Source organism: Colius striatus, chromosome 28 (genome assembly GCF_028858725.1).
Source record: "Colius striatus isolate bColStr4 chromosome 28, bColStr4.1.hap1, whole genome shotgun sequence".
Lineage (NCBI taxonomy): Eukaryota > Metazoa > Chordata > Aves > Coliiformes > Coliidae > Colius > Colius striatus.
Genome location: NC_084786.1, coordinates 2,591,928 through 2,596,927, shown reverse-complemented (window position 1 = coordinate 2,596,927; position 5,000 = coordinate 2,591,928).

Sequence of the window (5,000 nt, the reverse complement as noted above, 5' to 3'; positions counted from 1 at the left end):
CCCCGTCTCACGCGAGACGGCGAGACGCGGACGGGCACGGCCACCCCCTAACTCCGCGCGGCACGGGCCGACCCGGGGCTGACCCGCCCCCGAGGCCGTGATCGTGGTGGCGGTGGGGGGGGGAGACGGACCCCCCCACTCATCCCCCTTTCCCTCCCTGCCGTGGGAGCAATCGGATGTGCTAGAGGAGACAGCGACCCGCTGAGGCGGGCACGACCCCGCCACCGAGCTCCCTTGCTGGGGCGACTCACTCTGCAGCAGGCAGCGGTGCGGCACGAGAAGCCCACAAGGAACCAACAAGCCGCGACGGTGGGAGACGCCTCCCTGCCGCCCGCGCGCTTTCTTACCCCAGTTGCAAAGTTGGCTCGGCCGCCCCACCGCCCAAGCGCTGCTTGTGGCCGGCACCCACGGGATACACGGACCGAGGCCAGCACCGACACCTCGCGTGTTTGAGGACACCTGAGGGCTCGCGGGGCCACGCGGCCGTCACACAGCCCGAGTCGGTAAAGCCCGAGGAACCCCGTCGAAGCACGAGGGGGGCAGATTCGGATGGGGCGACGCAGAGAGGCACGCGCCCCGACCGCCGACGCTACCCGCCCGTCACCGCGGCCCCCTACGGCTCAGGGGACTGCAAGACAACACCTCCAGCATGAAACGGGAAGCGAATTGGAAAGGAGACCGCCCTGCCTGAACACCGGACCCCGACCGTGACTCCCTTGTGACGGGGAGCACAGCAGAAGCCGGCCCGCCGGGGGCCCTCTCCGACGCGACCCGAAGTGCCTCATCGATCAGGTGGGGAAGGGAAAGACAGGAAAAGCAACGGCCCCCGCGGCCACGGTTCCTGGGACAACAACAGCCACAACGCGCACCTGACCGCCAGCACCCCCGGGGAGAGTGAAGACGGCAGACGCGGGGCTCTGCGTGCGAGCGAGAACAAAGGCAATGTCTGCAAGAGGTGCTCCAGCAGCCTGAACACCGGCACCAGCCGGCCCGCCGCGGAGACTCTCCGACATGCCCAGAGAACGCCTCAGAGGGCGCTGCCTGTAGGTCTGGATCAGTAGGAAGGGGGGAGCGGGAGGCGCCGCCATCCACCCGCCCCCAAGACAACGGTTCCCTTTAAGCGAGGGTCGACAAGGCCAGAGGAGAAGCCGCGGCAAGGCTTGACTCCTGCCATCGAGGGTCTTTTTAAGCGTTCGAGAGCACCGGCAACCACCGGGCTTTTACCTGGCCCCACGGGGAACCACTTACCCCGGAGGAAGGAAACGGAAAAAAATAGACCGACACAAAAAACCCGTATCTCACGCGAGGTGCAAGCCTCTGGAGAGTCTCGACACCCTCCAGGTCCCCTGCGCGTTGAGCTGCCAGCCCACTGGGACCACTCAAAAAACGCTTTCGGGATTCCCCCTCTAAAAAAAGCACGGGGGGGGCTCCAAGCTTAAGGCCGGAGGGAAAAAAAAAAAAGAAAAAGGACGAGGTGCCGCTCCCTCGACCGTGACGGTGCAGACCTCCTTTTTCACACCAAGCCCTCCAACATCAACCAGGGAGACCAGAGCAAGCCAGACACCACGGGCCGCCCACGCATGGCCAAACCCCCGGGAAGAAGGCAAGGTGGCACCGCTGACACCTCGCCCGTTGGTCATCGGGCTCTCGGCATGGGAGGCCAGAGAAAGCCGAAGCAGGCTCAAGACTCTACGGCCGCCTGCACGACTCAAGCTCACCGCCAATGACAGCGGGCAGCTGCACCGGCTCTGCCCCCCGACGTGCAGGGGGGGACAGGGCTCCAGCTTAAGGCCGGAAAGAAAAACGCGTTCTAGGGGGGGAGAGCCAGCAAAAGCCACGGGAGCAGGCTCGAGACTCTCAACCCCCGGAGTTCATCTGCATTGGACTGGCCAACCGCCGGGAGCGGCAGCCCCTGTGTGTGTTACTCTTGCCCGCTTCGCAGGCGTCCCCAGCTTAAGGCCGGGGGTGGGGGTGAAAAGAAGGATGAGGCGACGCCACCTCACCGCCAAACATTCCATTCCCTCTTGGATCAGACCCTCAAAGGAGCTGGCGGCAGCCACGGGAGGCTGGACACCATCGGGGGGGGCAAATTCTCGTCCTGATTCACCTTTTTGCCCAAAATCAGCGGGGTCATCCCAAGGGACCCAACGGAGGAGAAGGGAGAGAGAAAAGCCACTGGGGCAGGCTAGTCTCCCCCCCACAGCGTTCGAGTGCCTGGCGACCGCCACCAAGCATCAAGCTCTGCCCGGGGTGAACTCGGCTTCAAGCCAAACCCTCAACACCGGTGCCAGGCATGCAACGGACAGCGGTTGCGACCGTTCTCCAACTTTCCCCGGGTCTCTCGACTGTGCTGGGGTGGGGGTTTGGCATACCAGCGCGAGAGAGCAACCGTGCCGAGCAAGCAGGCAATTTGAGCCACCACCGGGACAAGAGCCACCTCAACGGCCGACCAGCGCCCCACTTAACACCGGCCGCGCCGCGGGCATTGCAGCCGCTCACGAGCTGAGCTGCAAGCGCGAGTCACCGCTCGCCCCTATAGTATGTAAAACTAAGTCCACGCCCGGTTTCGCTTTCAAGAGAGCGACTATGGACTTTACCGGGGTGGCGCTGTACTGCTGCCGCTTTCTACGATGACGCAACTGGAGGCAGCGCGAAACAGCGACCCCTTCGAAAACACCAAGGCAGCCGCAGGGAGCACAGGTCTACCCCGAAGGTCCGTAAGGCTCGTCATGCCGGTGCCGGGTAGACCGCGAAACGATGCAGAGCAGGGTGGACCTGGCGGAGCAAATAAATAGACCCGGCGGCATCTCGGAGCCGGGAAGGCACGGCGGCTCCGCCAGAGCGAGGAGGAAACCGGGTGGCGCTGCGGAGCAGGGTAGACCTGGCAAACAACGCGGGAGACCGGGTGGCGCTGCGGAGACGGGTAGACCTGACCAACAGCGACGGAGACCGCAAGACCGGGTGGCGCTGCGGAGACGGGTAGACCTGGCTACACCGCAGGAGCGGGAACGGGTGACCGGGTGGCGCTACGGAACCCGGTAGACCTGGCTAACACCGCCGGAGCCCAGGAGGCCGGGTGGCGCTGCAGAGCCGGGTAGGCCTGGCGACACCGCCGGAGCCGTAAAGGGAGAACGGGTGGTAGCGCTCCGGAGAAGGGGAGGCCTGGTGGTACCGCCGAACCGGAAAAGAGAAAATGGGTGGTGCTGCGCATACGGGAAGAGCTGGCCAACACCGCCAGAGCTCGGGAGACGGTGGCGCTGCGGAGCCGGGTAGGCCTGGCGGCACCGCCGGAGCCGGGGAGACCAGGTGGTTCTGCGGAGCGGGGTAGACCGGGCCAACACCGCCAGAGCCGGAGAGGCCGGGTGGAGCTGCAGAGCCGAGTGGGCCTGGCGGCACCGCCGGAGCGGGGAAGGAGGACCGGGTGGTTCTGCGGAGCCGGGTAGACCGGGCTAACACCACCGGAGCCCGGGAGGCCGGGTGGCGCTGCGGAGCCGGGAAGGCCTGGCGGCACCGCCGGAGCCGTGAAGGGAGACCAGGTGGTTCTGCGGAGCGGGGTAGACCGGGCCAACACCGCCAGAGCCGGAGAGGCCGGGTGGCGCTGCGGAGCCGGGTAGGCCTGGCGGCACCGCCGGAGCGGGGAATGGGGACCGGGAGGTTCTGCGGAGCCGGGTAGACCGGGCCAACACCGCCAGAGCCGGAGAGGCCGGGTGGCGCTGCGGAGCCGGGTAGTCCTGGCGGCACCGCCGGAGCGGGGAATGGGGACCGGGAGGTTCTGCGGAGCAGGGTAGACCGGGCAAACACCGCCGGAGCCGGAGGGGCAGGGTGGCGCTGCGGAGCCGGGAAGGCCTGGCGGCACCGCCGGAGCAGGGAAGGGGGACGGGGTGGTTCTGCGGAGCCGGGTAGACCGGGCTAACACCGCCGGAGCCCGGGAGGCCGGGTGGCGCTGCGGAGCCGGGTACGCCCGGCGGCACCGCCAGAGCGGGGAAGGGGGACCGGGTGGTTCATCGGAGCCGGGTAGACCGTGCAAACACCGCCAGAGCCGGAGAGGCCGGGTGGCGCCGCGGAGCCGGGTACGCCCGGCGGCACCGCCGGAGCCGTAAAGGGAGACCAGGTGGTTCTGCGGAGCGGGGTAGACCGGGCAAACACCGCGAGAGCCGGAGAGGCCGGGTGGCGCTGCGGAGCCGGGTAGGCATGGCGGCACCGCCAGAGCGGGGAATGGGGACCGGGAGGTTCTGCGGAGCCGGGTAGACCGGGCCAACACCGCCAGAGCCGGAGAGGCCGGGTGGCGCTGCGGAGCCGGGTAGTCCTGGCGGCACCGCCGGAGCGGGGAATGGGGACCGGGAGGTTCTGCGGAGCAGGGTAGACCGGGCAAACACCGCCGGAGCCGGAGGGGCAGGGTGGCGCTGCGGAGCCGGGAAGGCCTGGCGGCACCGCCGGAGCGGGGAAGGGGGACCGGGTGGTTCATCGGAGCCGGGTAGACCGTGCAAACACCGCCAGAGCCGGAGAGGCCGGGTGGCGCCGCGGAGCCGGGTAGGCCTGGCAAACACCGCCGGAGCGGGGAAAGGGAGATCGGGTGGTTCTGCGGAGCCGGGTAGACCGGGCAAACACCGCCGGAGCCCGGGAGACCGGGTGGCGCTGCGGAGCACGGTAGGCCTGGCGAACACCGCCAGAGCCCGGGAGGCCGGGTGGCGTTGCGGAGCCAGGTAGACCTGGCTACAATGCCGGAGCCCGGGAGACCGGGTGGCGCTGCGGAGCCGGGTAGACCTGGCGACACTTTCGCAGCCGTGGACACCTGGTGGCACCCGCTGTAGCTGGTTGTGCGTAAAACCAACCTTTCCACGCACCTTTTCACCCCGTACCCCAACTTTTTCGAGAGTTAGGAGTCTCTGCTTCCGGATGGGGTGCCCCACTGCCAAGTCCGCGCCTCGAGGGTTTATTTTTCCTTTTCTTTTCTTCCTCCTCCTCCCCCTACTCCTTCTCCTCCCCCCCCCCCCAAACTT